The sequence below is a fragment of the Schistocerca nitens genome, chromosome 12, assembly GCF_023898315.1.
Source record: "Schistocerca nitens isolate TAMUIC-IGC-003100 chromosome 12, iqSchNite1.1, whole genome shotgun sequence".
In the NCBI taxonomy this organism is placed as follows: Eukaryota; Metazoa; Arthropoda; class Insecta; order Orthoptera; family Acrididae; genus Schistocerca; species Schistocerca nitens.
The window spans coordinates 109,487,734-109,507,182 of NC_064625.1; positions in this window are offsets into that span (position 1 = coordinate 109,487,734).

The window sequence follows — 19,449 nt, forward strand, 5'->3', positions numbered from 1 at the left end:
GGTTTTTTAGTTTGTTTAAACAGAAACGGGTATTGGGTGGATTAATTGAGGAATGTATTAGAAGAGGTCTATGATTGTCTCGGATTCGTTATTACGTAGTAGGTATTTAGAGACTGGGGGTGGGGGGTTAAAAGTATCAAATGGGGGCTTGCACAAATACAGTGGAGAAAGATTTAAGGGGCAGCTAAATCTGTGATAGGGAGGGGAAGATGCACTCTATCACCTTGCAGTCTCATTTAGATGAGCACTGCTGGAGGAAGAATTTCTCAGATACTTTTTCTTTCCATAGTTTGTTGAAGGCTTTTGGAAAGATTGATATACAAAACGTAAGTTAAATTTGTGGGTGATGACAGTTTTTATTTATTTATTTATTTATTTTTTAATTTGGGGGGGGGGGGATGTTTTATATATATTTCTGTGGGAATATACAAAGGTTGGGCTGGGATTATATTAGATTATTTTGTTTGTCTGTATTGCGTTTCCTTTATTTGTTTTGAAGGTATGAGATTTAATTCTTGACATTTGTACTTTTGTTTCAGTATTGTGTTGGATCGTATTGCTGGGTGGGTTGTAGTTTATGGAGGGTATGGTTTGGAAAAAAATGAGTGGCATTAATGGCTTTAGTTTTTTTATTGTGAGGATTGTTTTGTGTTTGTTCTTTTTGTCAGCTGACTTTGGTTGGTATGTAATTTTTTATGTTTCCTTTTTTATTGTAATACATATGGTTTGTGTGTGCACTTGTATCAAATTTGATGTTAATGTGGTTTTTGTGTATCCTTAGATTGTGTTACTAGTTGAAGTTAATAATGGAGTACGATCAGTTGGTACCATGCAGTTTGATCTAGTTGTTTTGGTCAGCTTAGGTTTTCGATAATAGCAGCATAAGTTAGTTTTGTTTCTTGGCATCATGGACTTTTGTTTGAGCTATGTAGGCTAAATGAAATTTCTGTTTCTGACTTCTTGCAGACTTGTGTGTTTATATCACAGGGTTCACTTGTTCTGGCTATATTTATTAAGAACTGTGGATTTTGCTTGCTAGAGTTTTGCTTTGGTTTCTCTGTAGTGTTAGGAATGTAGGATATTTTGTTTAGCCCCAACACAAAAACCCTGTGCAAATAATGGTGGGCAGCCGCAGCTGAAGTTAACCACGCTTGACAAAGAAATAACTTCCAGCTGTATATTAACCTTTATTTACCAGAACATGACTGGTTTTGTGACATAGTCACATCCTCAGATATAGATATGCCACAAAACATTAATCCCTTTATGATGAGGCAGTTAGAGGGATACTGTCCGCTGCTACCTGATATTGTATTAACATTTCATTAACATATTTTTGTGGTTGAATTGGATTCATAATCCCGTGCTTGATGTGAGTAACAAAATTTTATTTAGATAATATGGAATCCCCCGCCCCTTCTTCCCATCGTATGGAAGTAATGTTTTAGTGACATGTGCACATCAGAGGATGTGATTTGGTATCATGAAACCAGTTGTTCTTGTCAATAAAAGCTCTACACAGCTGGAAGTGATTTACTTGTCAAATAATTCGTGCTCTTGTCTGTTAGTTTCAGGTTTATTTTTGTGTCTCTATGCTTTGAATAATTTTTGTCAAAACATGGCATTTCTTCCTCATGGAACCATTCTTCTTTTGGTCCGATATTGTTAAAAATAGTAAGAACGTTGCATTCAGTCACATGTTGTCGTCGTCGTCGTCGTCGTCTTCAGTCCAGAGACTGGTTTGATGCAGCTCTCCATGCTACTCTGTCCTGTGCAAGCTTCATCATCTCCCAGTGCCTACTGCAACCTACATCTTTCTGAATCTGCAGTGTGTTCATCTCTTGGTCTCCCTCTATGATTTTTATCCTCCTCGCTGCCCTCCAATACTAAATTGATGGTCCCTTGATGCCTCAGAACATGTCCTACCAATTGATCCATTCTTCTAGTTAAGTTGTGCCACAAACTCCTCTTCTCCCCAATTCTATTCAATACCTCCTCATTAGTTATGTTATCTACCCATCTAATCTTCAGCATTTTTCTGTAGCACCACATTTCAAAAGCTTCTATTCTATTCTTGTCTAAACTATTTATCGTCCATGTTTCACTTCCATACATGGCTACACTCCATACAAATACTTTCAGAAACAACTTCCTGACACTAAGTCTATACTTGATGTTAACAAATTTCTCTTCTTCAGAATTGCTTTCCTTGCCATTGCCAGTCTACATTTTACATCCTCTTTACTTTGACCATCATTAGTTATTTTGCTCCCAAAATAGCAAAACTCATTTACTACTTTGTGTCCTCCTGACAGGACTCTTACACCTGCTGCCTTAACTGCCCTTCTTCAGTAACTTCCTCCTCCCTTCTTACTCCTCGGGGATTTTAATGCTCATCATCCCTTGTGGGGCTTTGCATTTCTATCCAGTCAGGGTCTTCTCATAGACAAGGTTCTTGCAGACCACAACTTGTGCATTCTTAATGATGGCTCCCCTACCCATTTCAGTGCCGGTCATGGTACCTTTTCTGCCATTGAGCTTTCTCTTTCTTCCCCCTCACCACCTCCCTTCATTATATTGGTCGCCACACGACCTTTGCGATAGTGATCACTTCCGATTGATTCTCTCGCTCCCTTCCCTCTCCGCAATGGACAGGTTACCTTGTTAGTCTTTCCAACGCGCCTATTGACCTCTATATACTGCCCAGGTCGTTTCTTCTTCCTCTTTGTCAGGTTGTATTGAAGACATCCTACATGACGTGTCAGATGCGATTGTTCGAGCTGCTAGCCTTGCTATCCCACACTCGTCTGGATCATTCCGCTGCCGGCAAGTCTGGTGGTGGAGTACTGCCATTGCCATCTGTGATTGCTGTTGAGCTTTGCAACACCTTAAGAAGCATCCATCTGCTGCCAATCTTATTACCTTTAAACGCCTTCACGCCATGGCTCGTTATTTAATCAGACGGAGAAAACAGGTGTGTTGGGAACGCTTTGTTTCTTCCCTCGGTTCTACTGTCCCTATGTCACGGGTAAGGGCTACACTTCGTTACCTCAAAGCTTGCCATCGGCAGTCTATCCTCCCGAGCCTTGCCCTCCCCAATGGCCTTTGCACGGACCCATTGATTCTCGGGGAACATCTTGCAATCCATTTTGCAACGGCATCAGCATTAACCTCCTATCCGGATGCTTTCCTTCACCAGAAACAGCGGGTCGAGGCTTCCGTCTTATGTTTTACCCCTTGTCAGTCAGAATCTTACAATGAACCTTTTACTGAATGGGAACTTCTTTCCACACTTTCTTCTTCCCACGTGTAGACTTGTAGATGTAGATGTGTAGATATGGCCCCTGGCCCAGACTCCATTCATAACCAATTGCTTCAACATTTCAGTGGTCTACAATGACAACATCTTCTCCAGGTGTTATAAAATTACTCAGATATCTTCACTTACTGTTGTGTGTTGCCTATGCTGAGCCTTTTATACTGAGATGTTTTCCACACCACCTTGTGTTGTGGCTTTATATGTATGAGTGATTGTCAGTGTGTGTTCTGTTGTAGTGAATACAGACATCGTTGGTGGGACGCAGGGCGATGGGTGAAACTGCTTTCACACTATACGCTTCCATTGTTATGGCGATCTGCTCCAGCTGCTGCAGATGCTGTATTGAAGCTGAAAGTGTTAATCAACGTTGTGGAGAAATACTCGTTGGGGCTCTGTTGCATAGCAATCAGATTTGCCTTCTGTTCTTAAAAACATTGGTGGCAAAAAAATAATCCATGAAATCACTTCTTTTCTGAAGAAATCATCAAATTATTTACTTAGAAAACTCATTTCTACATTGAAAAACGAATACATAATGTCTATATACATCTTGAACATGATGCCTGAAAAGAAAAACTTACTACTAAACAGCAAAAAGAAAGAAAATATTCTTAATATGATTCATAGTTTCATTGTATAACTATCTAATCAATACTGAGATGAATCATATCTTCAGAATCTTCAGTCCTTGTGAAATTCTTTCATTAAATGATGATACATTCCTTTTACCTTATCTTTCTTCACATTCTTGAAAACATAAGTCCATGGATGAGGTATTTTTGCTATCACAAATGGTCCTTGATACAATAATTGCATTTTTTGTTCCTCCTCCGTACTTCCTGCTAATATTTGGGAAGTAGCAATATGCTTGAATCTTTTGAGCACATTTTTATACTCCAAAATGTCCCCAAGTGATGTGCGTGCACAAAATTAAGTCATCCTCATTCTTCTCGGGAATAAACACTCTCCAATTATCTGAATCAATGTGCCCTCTGAAAAATGAGACGACGTCCTCAACTTTGTACAGTCGCTTCAGATCTTCATTTCCAGGTTTTCCAATGTGGCCACCAATTATAAAATCACTCAGCTATCTTCACTTACTGTTGTTTGTATTTTGCCTATATTGGGCCTTTTATACTGAGATGTTTCCCACACCACCTTGTGTTGTGGCTTTTTATGTATGAGTGATTGTGAGTGTGTTCTGTTGTAGTGAATACATACACCGTTGGTGGGACACAGGGCGACGGGTGAAACTGCTTTCTCACTCTAGGCTTCTGTTATGGCGATCTGCTCCAGCTGCTGCAGATGCTGTATTGAAGCTGAAAGTGTTAATCAAAGTTGTGGAGAAATATTCGTTGGGACTCTGTTGCATAGCAATCAGATTTGCCTTCAGTTCTTAGAAACATTTGTGCCAGAAAAAAAGATATGTGAAATCACCTCTTTTCCGAAGAAAGCATGAAATTATTTAATCAGAATTGAACACTTCCATTGGAGTTGTTCTTGAGCTGGTATTCATTAATAGATCACACTTGAGTATACGTCATTTGTGGAAATAACATGTATCTTTTTGAAGTGAAGGAAATTTTATTGACCTTAGTGTGAGTGAAATTTTTCTCGCACATGAATTACCAATTCTCTATCGCATATACAGCTGTATATAAAAATTTCCTTCAAAACCTCACAATGGCTTCGAGGGAGAACAGACTCCCCTCTCATGAAATTAAATCTTAACAAGAACAAAAGCTTACTATCTAAGAATAATTATCTAAACACATTACGCCACATAGTAATAAAGAATCTCTCTCTCTCTCTCTCTCTCTCTCTCTCTCTCTCTCTCTGGTACTGTCACATTAGTGCATAGCAATCTTATTACATGATACATTATGGTGTTTAACTGTATTTGGCTCCAGGGTGACTTCACTTCTCAATGGAGGGATAGCATCGTGGTTCCTGTCCTTAAGCCTGGTAAGAAGCCCCTGTCGGCCAATTAGTCTGATAAATGTTGTTTGCAAGTTACTTGAAAGGATGGTAGCCCGTCGGCTCAGTTGTGTCCTCGAATCTCGGAATCTATTGTCTCCTTACCAGTGTGGCTTCTGAGAGGGACGGTCTCCAATTGGTCATTTACTTTGCTTGGAATCTGCAGTTCAGCAGGCTTTTTCCTAGTGCCGTCATTTGGTTGCAATATTTTTCGACCTTTGCAACGCCTATGACACGGCTTGGTGCCATCATATCTTACTTACACTTCATGAGTGGGATCTTTGGGGCCCACTCCCAATTTTTATCTGCCAGTTCCTGTTCCATCAGTCATTCAGGGTTCAGGTTGGTACTGTTTTTAGTTCTCCACAGACCCAGGAGACGGGCATCCCACAGGGTTCTGTCTTGAGTGTCTTTCTTTTCCTCATTGCTATTGATCGACTTGTGGCCTCTGCCGGTCCTTTGGTCGCCCCTGCCCTGTATGTGGATGATTTCTGCATTTGGGTTAGTTACTCTTCGATGACCTCTGCAGAGTGGCAGCTCCAGGGAGCTATACGGTGTGTCTCTGCATGGACCCTCTCACACAGGTTTCAGTTCTCTCCTTTAAAATCACGGCTGGTCCACTTCTGTTGCCATACTACGGTCCACCCCGATCCGGAGCTGTACCTCGATGCACAACGATTACCTGTGGTCCCACTGTTTCAGTTTCCTGGAGCTTCTTTTCGACAACAAGCTCACTTGGCTGCTTCATATCAGACTTCTGAAGATGCGATGTTTCTGTAAACTCAATGTCCTTCGCTTCCTTGCCCACACCTCTTGGGGTGCGGATTGTTCCATTCTTCTCCGCCTTTATCGGGCTTTAGTGCTGTCTCACTTGGACTATGATTGTCAAGTTTATGGTTTGGCTGATCCTTCCACACTGCGCCTTCTGGATCCAGTCCACCATTGTAGTATAAGTTTGGCCACCGGTGCCTTCCCTACTAGCCCTGTTGATAGTCTCCTGGTTGAAGCTGGGATCCGCATCCCCCCCCCCCCCCCCCCTCCCTTCCTGTTTGGCGATCCCAGCTTCTGGTTTCTTATGCAATCGCTGTCCGCTCCTCTCCCACTCATCGTTCCCAGCCTAAGGACATTGCCCACCTGATTCCCGCCCTCGGGCAGGTTTACTGGTTGGGCTCCGCCTTGCGTCTCTTCGCCGTGATTTTCAGCTTCCTTCTTTGTCCTGTCTCCCACGTTCCCTCCCCAACACCCCCCCTTGGTTAGTTCCTCGGCCCCAGATTCGGATGGATTTCCGCCAAGGTGCAAAAGATTCCGTTCCCCTGAAGGTGTTCCGTTTTTTTTTTTTTTTTTCCGCCGAATTTTATGGGAGTTTTGGGATGCTGTTGTTTCTTACACCAATGGCTTTAAATCTGCTGATTGTGTGGGGTATGCCTCCACGTTCTCTTTTGTCATGGAAAATCATCTCCTGCCAACTGCATGTGGGGTGTTTACTGTGGAATTGATAGCAATTTCCCAGGCCCTTACCTTTATTAAACAGTCCCAACTCAACCGTGTTTACTTACGTACAGACTCAATGAGTGGCCTTCAGGCTATTGACCGGTGTTTTTCCCGCCATCCCTTGGTCCTGGCCCTCCATGACAGTCTCACTGATCTTCACCATGCAGCTTGTTCCGTTGACTTCCTTTGGGTCCCTGGCCATGTGGGTATCCTAAGTAATGAACTTGGTGATGATCGTTCAGCTGGGGGAGCTGTCACTTACCCCCTCCCCCCTTTCTATGTTGCCCCTCCTGCGGCGGATTTACGGCTTCATATCAAATCTCACTTCGCACAATCATGGGCCAACTCTTGGGAGGCTACCTCCCTATCTAATAAACTTCATGCGATTGGTGACACCTGTCCCGTGGTGGCTTCCTTCCGCTTCTCCCAAAAGGACTCGACCACCCTGCGTCGTCTCTGCATCGGCCGTACCAGGCTGACCCATGGCTTTCCTTTGTGTAATGAGACACCCCCACTTTGTGGTTGTGGAACTTTCCAGTCAGTAGCCCACATTTTGGTGGAATGCCCCGTTCTTTTGGCTCTGCACACTAAGTACAGACTCCCCCGCACTTTACATTTAATGTTGACAGACAATTCCCGGATGGTTGAACTGGTTCTCAGTTTCCTCTGTGAAAGTGGTTTTTATTTTCAGTTCTAAGGTTTTTAATCTCCCTTTGGAGGGTTGGTGTGTCTCCCACTGTAAGCTGTGTTTGGAGATTCCTGACTCCCCTACCTGGCCAAGATCCTCTCTTCTCTCTCTTTTACTCTGTTTTTATCGCTTTTTAGATTTGGTTAGTCTCCTTTTACAATACGCACTTCTACATCGTAGGGGTTGAACGCTTTTGAATAGCAGGTGGTCTTGCCTGTACTGCATCAAAGGTGGGATATTTCCTGCCTCTGTCATAGCCTTGGGGTTGCCCACTTGCTGACTTCCCCCCTTTTGTTTTCACCATTGACAACTCGACTGCACTTTTATGTTTTTTACCTTTCATCGTTAAGACTCTTCTGAGATCTAAATCCATCCGAATGGACCATCTTTGAAACAAGGGACTGATGACCTTGCTGTTTGGTCCCTTCAACCCCAATCAACCAACCAATCTACATCTTTAAATTTGTCCCCTAGCCGTCCCTGCTTAGCCATTTTGCACTTCTGTCGATCTCATTTTTGAGACGTTTGTATTCCTTTTTGCCTGCTTCATTTACTGCATTTTTGTATTTTCTCATTTCATCAATTAAATTCAATATATTTCCTGTTACCCAAGGCTTTCTACTAGCCCTTGTCTTTTTACCGACTTGGTCCTGTGCTGGCTTCACTATTTCATCTTTCAAAGCTACCCATTCTTCTTCTACTGTATTTCTTCCCCCCATTCTTATCAGTCGTTCCTTAAAGCTCTTCCTGAAACTCTCTACAACCTCTGGTTTAGTCAGTTTATCCATGTCCCATCTCTTTAAATTCTCACCTTTTTGCAGTTTCTTTAATCTACAGTTCGTAATCAATAGATTGTGGTCAGAGTCCACATCTGCCCCTGGAAATATCTTACTATTTAAAACCTGGTTCCTAAATCTCTGTCTTAACCATTATATAAGCTATCTGATACCTTCCAGTATCTCCAGACCTCTTTCAAAACCTTCTTTCATAATTCACATACATTTTATAATGTCCTTCTCTTCTTCTTTCTTTAGTTCAGCACACCCATTTGGTCACATCTTTTGGTAAGTTTGCTAGTTCCACAGCTTCATACCTGGCTTCCTTCCAATTTTGCCAGCTCTTTGTCCTGTGAGATGAGAAAATAAGTTCTACTTTAGACTACATTTCCTACCAACACTTCTGATGCTTACACTGGGATTTTCATTCACTTCTGTAGTCAGTCTTAATAGCTGGTCCTCTTGAGTAGGATTACCCTTCTTGATGAATGTTCGTGGATACTAATTTTTTTTACAAATGAGTCTTTTAACTTCAAATAAATCTTAATTTATCTTACAGGACCATTCATAATATGTTGTCTGAAAATTACCCCGTAGCATATTATAGCTCACCAGCTTTGTTTTGTTTCCTTCTCCGCCACACAGTCTGGAAATTTTTTCTTACTTGACGAGCATTTGATGTAGCCACATAGATATTTTGGGAATTTAGATATTGTTGATGCACTGGTACAAGGGAAAATTAAAGTTGAAGTTGATGAAACAAAAAGTTTACATCTAATTTTCTAGGAACATTTTTTAATCCTCTGCCTTTGTAAACATAATAGGGAAATAACTTGATTCAAAATACACACACTGTTTACTCAAAAGTATCCAAGCACCATAGGTAATGTGGAATCGACCACTAGACGTCATGTGAGGTGGACCCATATGTATAAAAGGTGGGCAGTATTGGTCGTCTGTAGAGAAGCAGTAACAGCTAAAATGGGTCAGTCAGCAGAGCCCAGTGACATTTCAACCCTTCTAAAGCTGTTCAAAATTGACTGTTCGTGATGTGATGGTAAAGTGGAAATGCGAAGGAAAAACCACACGTAAACAAAGACCAGGCAGATATGTATTGATGGACAGGAACCATTGAGCATTGTGTAGGGTGATTGTAAAAAATCACATGAAAGTGGTGGAAGGAATTGCATGTGTGTTCCAAACAGGTAATAGCAGTCCAGTTAGCACACTGACTGTGCGTAGGGAGTTAAAAAGAAGGGATACAGTGGTCGAGCAGCATCAAGTAAGCTAAACATTTCTGTGGTCAGTGCTACGCTAAGAGAGAGAGAGCGATGGCACTGGTCTGTGGATGACTGGAAACAAATGATGTGGAGTGGTAAATCACCTATACCCTGTGGCAATCTGATGGGTTTGGCAAATGCCGGGAGAACATCACATGCCATTGTGTGTAGTGCCAACAATGAGTTACAGAGGATGTCGTGTTACGGTGTGGCAGTTTTTTTTCCCATGGTTAGTGTGGTCCCCTTATTGTGCTTAAGAAAATGCTGAATACAGAAGGTTATGAGCACATTTTTGTACTGTGTACCATAAAGGAACAGTTTTGAAGTGGTTATTTTGATAGCATGGTAAAGCACCCTGTCATATAGCAGCATCTGTGAGGGAATGGTTTGTGGACGATAACATTGCTGAAGTGGACTGGCGTGCTCAGAGTACCACCCTGAACCACACTGAATACCTTTGGATGAGTTAGAATGTCAACTTTGCCCCAGACAACAGTATCCAACATCAATACTGTCTGTGCTTTGGCTGGGATTTCTTCATAGACACTCACACACCTCATTGAGTGTGTCTTAAGCAGAGTTCAAGCTGTGGATACGCTCCATATTAATGTCCGCTATATGCCTAGTGTCTTTTGATCAGATAGTGTATAACCCCATGAGAAAGATTGCTCTAACAGAATATAAAAGTTACTTGACAAATCCAGATTCTTGTGGGAAGACGAGGCTGTCTGTTAACTATCCCAAATTTACATGTTTGGATTCTTACACTTCTCCATTCTGAAAATGCTATCCATGCATATTCAGTTTCCCCAAAAAATGATGCCACAACTCATTAGTTTGTGGAAGTTCACTAGTTCCTTCATACTTAAATCATCTCTAGCTGGAATCGTGCATCCTGCAAACATAGCTGAACTGTGGTGTTCCATTAATTGTGTGTGTTGGGTATTCCAACTACTTTGTGATCTGTATGTAATCCCATAAGGTTAGCATTTTCTACTTCTTGTATTTAATTGTTTCAGAAACTTTTTTAGAGCCTGTGGACTTCTATGAGGAGTACTGAAATGTATTTAGTGAATCTTATCGAAATTCAGTCATCTTGTTTTCCATTAATCACCTGTTGATGTTTTCGAATATTTCATTAGCTGCCTTTGCAGTGAGGGGACTGGTACTATTATTTTTATTATTCCTGTATTTGCATCATCTGCGAAGTGGACAAAATACACTTCTTTTGAAACTGCAAGTGGAAGATCTATGTATATCTGAAAGAAGGAGCTGAAAATCAAACTTTGCGATACACTATGTCTAATTGCTTCAAATTCTGAGTACCCACTTATGTGATTGGGGTGGGACTGATACATTGGTTTCTGTCATTCAGATAAGATAGAAAAAAAAGGACCTACTGTGTCCACAGTTCTAAAATATTTTAACTTTTGCACTAGGATATCACATTTCATACAATAAAAGCCTTAGCAAAATGCATATTTTTCTCACAAATGTTAAAACATTGTAATAATTGTGTGTAATTGTTGTTTACAGGGCTGAGCTGGAGAAGCAAGGAATTAAGCCAGATACGTGATGAAACATCAGATGTAATCTTGTAAACTTCATCCATCATATATCATCTGTGAATTTTCATAACTCTATGTTTCTGGAAAATGTAACACCTGCTGTATTGGCTAATTTGACTCACAAATAAACTGTTTTTATTATTATTTACTTAATTGTATTTCTTATATTCATTGTTACCACCTTTAATTTCTTATTAAGGTAATTTATTCTGAATGTTTAGTTGAAGTTGTATATGACAGCTGCTGTACATTGCCCAGTTGTTGTTAGTTTATAATTTGTGTCATCGTCAGGACTAAGGAACTGGTAAATGAGCTTATTAATTTTCCCATTGCAATTGTTTTTGCATTTGCACAGTGATTGTTGTTAAATGCAGAATGCCTAATGTCTCCGTGGTCCAATTACTATGAACATTTTGTTACAGATCTATTGTGCACTCTCTTTCTTTTGTATTCCATATATTTATGTGGCTAACACAATATGAAGATTTCAATGGTTTGTTTTTCGTTTTAAAAATATATGGCCAATTTCCTTTCCCACCTGCTCACAGTGTGTTCTGGCTATAACAACATTCGTGGATGAGATGTTGTAGAATTATTTTATTTGTATGTCATCCCTACCTCTCACACCGGCTTCAAGTAAATGGGGCTTTCTAAATTTAATGAATTGTTTATACAGGATGTCCCACATAAAAGCACTACGCCTCATGCCCAAGATTCAGTTAACAATGAAGTAACTAAGAAAGGATAGATAATATGTAGTTACCCGTTTATAAGAGAGGTTGGAAATGGTGGCTATGGGCACCCATACCACTTAACAAGCAATTCGCCTATAAATGATCAACTGGTATACGAGACATGCTGGTTTTATGTGGGACCCCCCTGTATATATTGCATAGCCATTGATTGGCAGCAGCACTGGTAGTGAAAATGTGTTGAGATTCTTAAATGATCGAATAGTGGCTATTAGAAGTTAGTGTTGCTTGAGACAAGCATTTTAAATTAAAGGGTTCACCCAAAAACAAAATTGTTTTTGACTGGAGCTAAATATAATAAGCAAAAATTTATTAAAATAGTATTGTCACATAGAAGAAGGTGTAATTAGATGAATGACGAACACTTACTTCACATAACGAAGGTTTATTCAGCACTTGCACATACAAGAGCACGGAGCGAACTGCCTCCGGCCAGAACACATACAGTATATATATACAGCTACAGAACATTCCATTACAATGATTCTTGACATTTGTGGATACTTCTAGAATGTACTCTAAAATTGTACAGTCCAGGTGAGTTTTGAACTCGTGACCCTCCATGCAGCAGTTTAGTATCATAACCACTACACCACAGTGTTACTCAGCTTCTTCTGCAACATTGCTCCCTCCTTAAGAGAACAGCGTCTCGGTGTTCCGTCCTCATAATCCGGGAACGAGTCATCGGTCCTGTGTACTCGGATTCCCCACGACTGATGCTTACCCTGGTGGTGATCTTAAAAATTCTTTTGCTGCTACGCTCTTCGTTTTGCTTGTTGCCTGTCGCTGGAGCTTTGACTTTGCCCTGGGTGGCAGGATCCTTGTAGGGCTTCATTCGAAGGACTTGGACCATATCTCTGATGTTACATCAGGGTCAAAATCTTCAACTTCATAAGTAACATCAGACAACTGTCTTAAAACCTTATAAGGTCCAAAGTAGCGCCTGAGGAGCTTCTCAGAGAGACCAACCTTCCAAACAGGAGTGAAGATCCAGATGAGGTCACTAGGCTGGTAGACAACAGGGCGGTGGCTCGCGTCATACCTTTGGCAATCGTTTTCTTGAGCCTGCAGCATGTGGAGTCGAGCTAACTGCTGAGCTTCCTCAGCTCTGGTTAACACCTGACCGATGTAGTCGTCGTCCACATAATCAGGATGTAACGGAAACAGTGTCCATTTTCATAGTTGCCTCACACCCATGCACCAGGAAAAATGGCGTAAATCCTGTGGTGTCTTGTTTGGCAGTGTTGTTGGCAAATGTCATGGAAGGTAGCACCTCATCACAGTTGCTTTTTTATTTATTTATTTACACATCAAGTTCCGTAGGACCAAATTGAGGAGCAGATCTCTAATGTCATGGAATGTATCAGTATAAGAAATTACAACATAAAAGTAATAACAGATAAAAATAAATGTTCATGAACCTGAAAAAGTCAGTCCATAAGTTTAAGTAAACACAGTCAACAATACAATAAGAATCAGCTTAATTTTTCAAGGAACTCCTCGACAGAATAGGAGTGACCCATGAGGAAACTCTTCAGTTTTGATTTGAAAGTAGGTGGATTACTGCTAAGATTTTTGAATTCAAGTGGTAGCTTATTGAAAATTGATGCAGCAATATACTGCACACCTTTTTGCACAAGAGTTAAGGAAGTCTGATCCAAATGCAGGTTTGATTTCTGCCGAGTATTAACCGAGTGAAAGCTGCTTACTCTTGGGAATAAGCTAATATTGTTAACAAGAAATGACAGTAAGGAATATTACCCAGACTAGTGAACAGGGTACGACAAGAGGTTCGTGAACTTACACCACTTATTGCCCGTTTCTGAGCCAAAAATGTCCTTTTAGAATGGGAAGAGTTACTCCAAACTATAATACCATACGATATAAGTGAATGAAAATAAGCAAAGTAGACTAATTTTCATGTTGAATGATCACTCACTTCTGATACTGTTCAAATAGTAAAAAGGGCAGTATTAAGTCTTTGAACAAGATCCTGAATGTGGGCTTTCCACAACAGCTTACTATCTATCTGAACACCTAGAAATTTGAACTGTTCCGTTTCACTAATCATATGTGCATTCCGTTAAATTAAAACTTCAGGTTTTGTTGAATCGTGTGTTAGAAACTGTAAAAACTGAGTCTTACTGTGATTTAGTGTTAGTTTATTTTCTGCAAGCCATGAACTTAGGTCATGTACTGCACTATTTGAAACTGGGCCAATGTTGCACACAACATCCTTCACTACCAAGCCAGTGTCATCAGCAAACAGAAATATTTTTGAATTACCCGTAATACTAGAGGGCATATTTATATAAATAAGGAACAGGAGTGGCCCCAACACTGATCCCTGGGCCGCTACTCCCCCCCCCCCCCTCCCTTTGACAGCGCCCCACTTAGGCCACAGATCAGTCGTTATCAACATAGTGAATAATGACTTTTTGCTGCCTGTTGCTAAAGTAAGAGGTGAACCAATTGTGAGCTACTCACCGTATTCCGTGATGGTCCAACTTCTGGAGCAATATTTTGTGATCAACACAATCAAATTCCTTAGTTAAATAAAAAAAATATGCCAAGCTTTCGAAACCTTTTGTTTAGCCCATCCAGTACCTCACAGAGAAAAGAGAAGACAGCATTTTCAGTTGTTAAACTTGTAAAGCCAAACTGTACATTTGATAGCAAAGCATGTGATATAAAATGATCAATTACCCTTACGTACACAGCCTTTTAAATAACTTTTGCTAGCACTGATGGCATAGAAATAGGTTTAAAATTATCTACATTATCCCTTTCTCCCTGTTTATAAAGCGGCTTTATTACGGAATTCTTTAATCGCTCAGGAAACTGACCATTCCTAAAGGAAAAATTACAAACATGGCTAAATACAGGGCTAACATGTGCAGCACAGTACTTTTTCTGCTAGACACTCCATCATAACCATGAGAATCTTTCAGTGATTTAATTATTGACTCAATCTCCATCCTGTCTGTATCACAGAGGAGTATTTCAGACATCAATCTCGGAAAGGTATTTGCCAAGAAAGTTATAAGATTTCCTGTAGAAACTAAATTTTAATTTAATTCAACAGTAATGCTCAGAAAATAATTCTTAAATACTGTACATATATCTGATTTATCGGTAACAGAAATATTTTTACTGTGAACTGACTGCTCAACACTGACGCCCAAGGTCTTATTAAGGCATTCAGTAAGACCGTTAGTTTGCGGATGGTAGGCAGTCATCATGTGATCACGGCTTTTGTAATGGCATAGCGTGTCAGATAATCAGTGCAAACAATAATCCATCTATTGCCCCTAGGAGACGTTGGAAATCGTCCTAGGAGTTCAATCCCAACACGCTGGAAAGGTGTTTCGGCTGGTGGAATTGGTATTAGTCAGCCAGATGGTTTCTCAGGAACTGCCTTTTCTCTGTGGCAAACCTACAGTGCAACACATAGTGACAGACACTCCTAAATAAACCTGGCCAGAAAAATCTCTTGCGGATTCTATCGTAGGTCTTAATAAATCTTAAATGTCCGGTCTCAGGTGTGTCATGGAATTTCTGTAAAACATCTAAGTGGATGTGTTTAGGAATCACTGGTAGCCACCTCTTTCCAACAAATCAAAGTTTTACTTGCAAAGTAATCCATTAACTACCTTAACTTGTCCTTTCACATCCTCTGACAGATTTAAGGCAAGCATAATTTGAGATATCTTGGCGTCCTTCTGCTCAGCAGAGAGATCCTGGAGGGCAGCAAGACAGTCACTATCTTTATCAGTCTTGATGGTCTCGCACAGGGTTTCTTGAGAGACAGTCGGCATCTTGGTGTTTTCTTCCACTTTTGTACACTATGGTAATGTCATACTCTTGAAGATGTAGTGCCCACCTGGCGAGTCGTCCTGTTGGACCCTTAAGACCTGTCAACCAACAAAGTGAATGATGGCCTGTAACAACTGTGAATGGCCTTCCGTAGAGATACTGTCGAAATTTGCACATGGCCCAGACCACAGCAAGACAGTCTCTTTCTGTAGCTGAGTAGTTTCTCTCGGCTTTTGTAAGTTTCCTAGAAGCATAGGCTATAGCCTTCTCTTTTCCATCCGAAATTTTCACCAGAACAGCACTGATCCCATACCTGCTGGCATCTGTGTGTAGTTCTGTAGGTGCTCTCTCATCATACAGACCAAATAGAGGGTCAGTTGTCAGAGCTTTTCGCAGCACATCGAAAGAATCTTGTTGAGCACCACCCCAGATAAATTTAGCATCAGCTTTTAACAACTCTTGGAGTGGCCTGGCTTTGAAACAAAAGTCTTTGATAAAATGACGGTAATAAGAACATAATCCGAGGAAGCTTCTCACATTTGTAATACTTTTAGGAATAGGAAATTCCATTATAAATCTCATCTTTTTTTGGTCTGACCGCACACCTTCGTTTGACACAAGGTGTCCAAGTATTTTGATTTCTTTTTCTCCAAAGAGACACTTTCTTGGATTAAGTTTCAGTCTGCCTTGTTGGAGACACTTAAGAACGGCCCTCAGTCTTTTTATATGTTCCTCAAAGTCTCTGAGAACACTATAATGTTATCTAAATAACAAAGACACATCGTCCACTTCAGGTGACGTAGAAGATTATCCGTCATCCGTTCAAAAGTTGCTGGTGCATTACACAAACCAAATGGCATTACCTTAAACTAATACAGGCCCTCGGGGGTGATGAATGCAGTTTTCTCACGATCACCCTCATCTGCTTCAATTTGCCAGTATTCTGAGTACATGTCCATGGTTGAGAAGAACTTAGCCCCCTTCAGACACACTAGTGTATCGTCAGTTTGTGGAAGAGTGTAAATGTCCTTTTTAGTTATCTTATTAAGCTTCCTGTAATCAACACAAAAGTGTCAACTGCCATCCTTCTTCCTGACGAGGACCACTGGTGACGACCGTGGGCTCTGCGAAGGCTGCATGATGTCATTCATCATCATTTTCTCTACCACATCGCGAATTATTTGACGTTCCGTTGCTGACACACGGTATGCTCTCATCTTATTGGTAGATGGTGTCCAGTGCTAATCCGGTGCTTCACTGTCAGTTTGTCTAATTTGCTCTTCACCTGTGGATTGAAGTATTCAGAGAACTCTTGAAGATTGGCAAGTAGCTTCTTCTGTTGTTCCTTGGTGAGAACTGGTGATAGTTGAGCTAGAAGATCTTGTCTCATAGTGGTGGCACTAATTTTGACCACAGACTCGGCATGGGAGGTTTGAATGACGCTCAGCTGTTATTCAGTGAATGGCTCAGCATTTGTTATGCATATGCATCTTGGAAGGATCTGCAGTTCTTGGCGACAGTTAACTATCCACAATTCACCAAATCCGTTCTTAAACGAGATGACAGAGGATGGGAAGACCAAGCTATTCTCCAGTGGTATGCTTCTCTTATATTCCACTGAAAGATCCATGGTTTGATGCATGGCATGACATGTACAGTTACGTTTCTAGCAATGACTGCAGGAATGATCACTTCATCCAGCACACATAGTCTCCACACACACAGATGCGCGTCTTCTTGTCCACAGTATCTCATCTCGTCTAGCAGAATCTTTGAGCGACCGCAATCTATAATTGCCTGATAAGCTTTCAGAAAGTCCCATCCGAGAATGTCATCACGACTACACTCTTGTAAGACGATGAATTCTAAGGGCTGTGTATGGCCACTTATACCCACATGAATGGTACATCTTCCTGTAGGTTTTACGTATTTCCCATTAGCCATCTTCAGCAGAGATGTTTTGTTATCGACGAATACAGTTTTCTGCAACTGGCGACGGTACTTCTCCAAAATGACTGAATATGATGCTCCAGAGTCCACAAGAGCTTGGGCTGGTCGGTCATCCATGAGGATATCTGAGCCATGGGACTTAGGGGAAACAGGAAAGGTGTGGACGGGGCCTAATCAGTTACCGTTGTTTGCTCAGAAAACACACACACACTTGGTTTTTAAAAAACGAAACTCTCATCAATCATTTGTAAAAGATTTCACTACACTGGCAGCTGAAAGCCTTATTAGAAGAATTGCAAGTTATTGCCGGCTGAAGGCCACAATCAATGGCTGAAGGCCTGTCTAACTGACTGCCAGTAGGTTGAGTGCCCTCCAAAAATCCTATGGTGTCCTCAAGGCCCCTAATGGCCTTAAACAAAAACTCAGTGGCTGCTTCTGTCTCACCTACAACATCCGGTGTGACGTGAACAGGCTGAAGAACGGTAGCACGCAAACAGGCTGCTAGTCCGAAACGCTATCCTCAATAGGCTGGTGCCTTATCGCCAGCTCATAAATGAGGTGGTCCCTCCTCGACAGGCCGATCCTGGGGCACTGCCTGACCACCATTAGAATTAGTCACATAAAACAACAAATAGCAAGACAAATATCATGTTACAATTCAAACCAACAGTAACTGTAATGGGAATATTACAATTGTCACCAGGCTCTGCTACCACTGAGACGTAGGACTTAGGGAAAGCAGGAAATGTGTGGACGGGGCCTAATTAGTTACCACTGGTTGCAAAGAAAACACATACACTTTATTTTTAAAAACAAAACTCTCAACAATCATTTTCAAAAGACTTTACTAAACTGGCGGCTGAAAGCCTTATTACAAGAATTGCAAGTTATTGCCTGCTGAAGGCCAGCAGCAATTTCAGAATACACAACGGCTGAAGGCCTGAATTACAAGTGAGGAAGGCAGTTACGCATTAACAAATACTAAGATATTTTCTTCTTAACAATCAAAACAGTAACAAGCTTTAGTAACGGCTGAAGGCTTTATTAAGAAAAATTGCAAATTATTGGTCGGCTGAAGGCCACAAGCAATGTTACACACAACCAACAGCTGAAGGCCTGATTAAGAAGATTGAAGATTATTCGTGGGCTGAAAGCCACAAGCAATTTCAGAATACTCAAGGGCTGAAGGTGTGGATTACAAATAAGGTGGACAATTACTCTTTAAAAAATACTACAACCCAGGCTGAAGAACGGTAGCACGCAAACAGGCTGCTAGTCCGAAACGCTATCCTCAATAGGCTGGTGCCTTATCGCCAGCTCATAAATGAGGTGGTCCCTCCTCGACAGGCCGATCCTGGGGCACTGCCTGACCACCATTAGAATTAGTCACATAAAACAACAAATAGCAAGACAAAAATCATGTTACAATTCAAACCAACAGTAACTGTAATGGGAATATTACAATTGTCACCAGGCTCTGCTACCACTGAGACGTAGGACTTAGGGAAAGCAGGAAATGTGTGGACGGGGCCTAATTAGTTACCGCTGGTTGCAAAGAAAACACATACACTTTATTTTTAAAAACAAAACTCTCAACAATCATTTTTAAAAGACTTTACTAAACTGGCGGCTGAAAGCCTTATTACAAGAATTGCAAGTTATTGCCTGCTGAAGGCCAGCAGCAATTTCAGAATACACAACGGCTGAAGGCCTGAATTACAAGTGAGGAAGGCAGTTACGCATTAACAAATACTAAGATATTTTCTTCTTAACAATCAAAACAGTAACAAGCTTTAGTAACGGCTGAAGGCTTTATTAAGAAAAATTGCAAA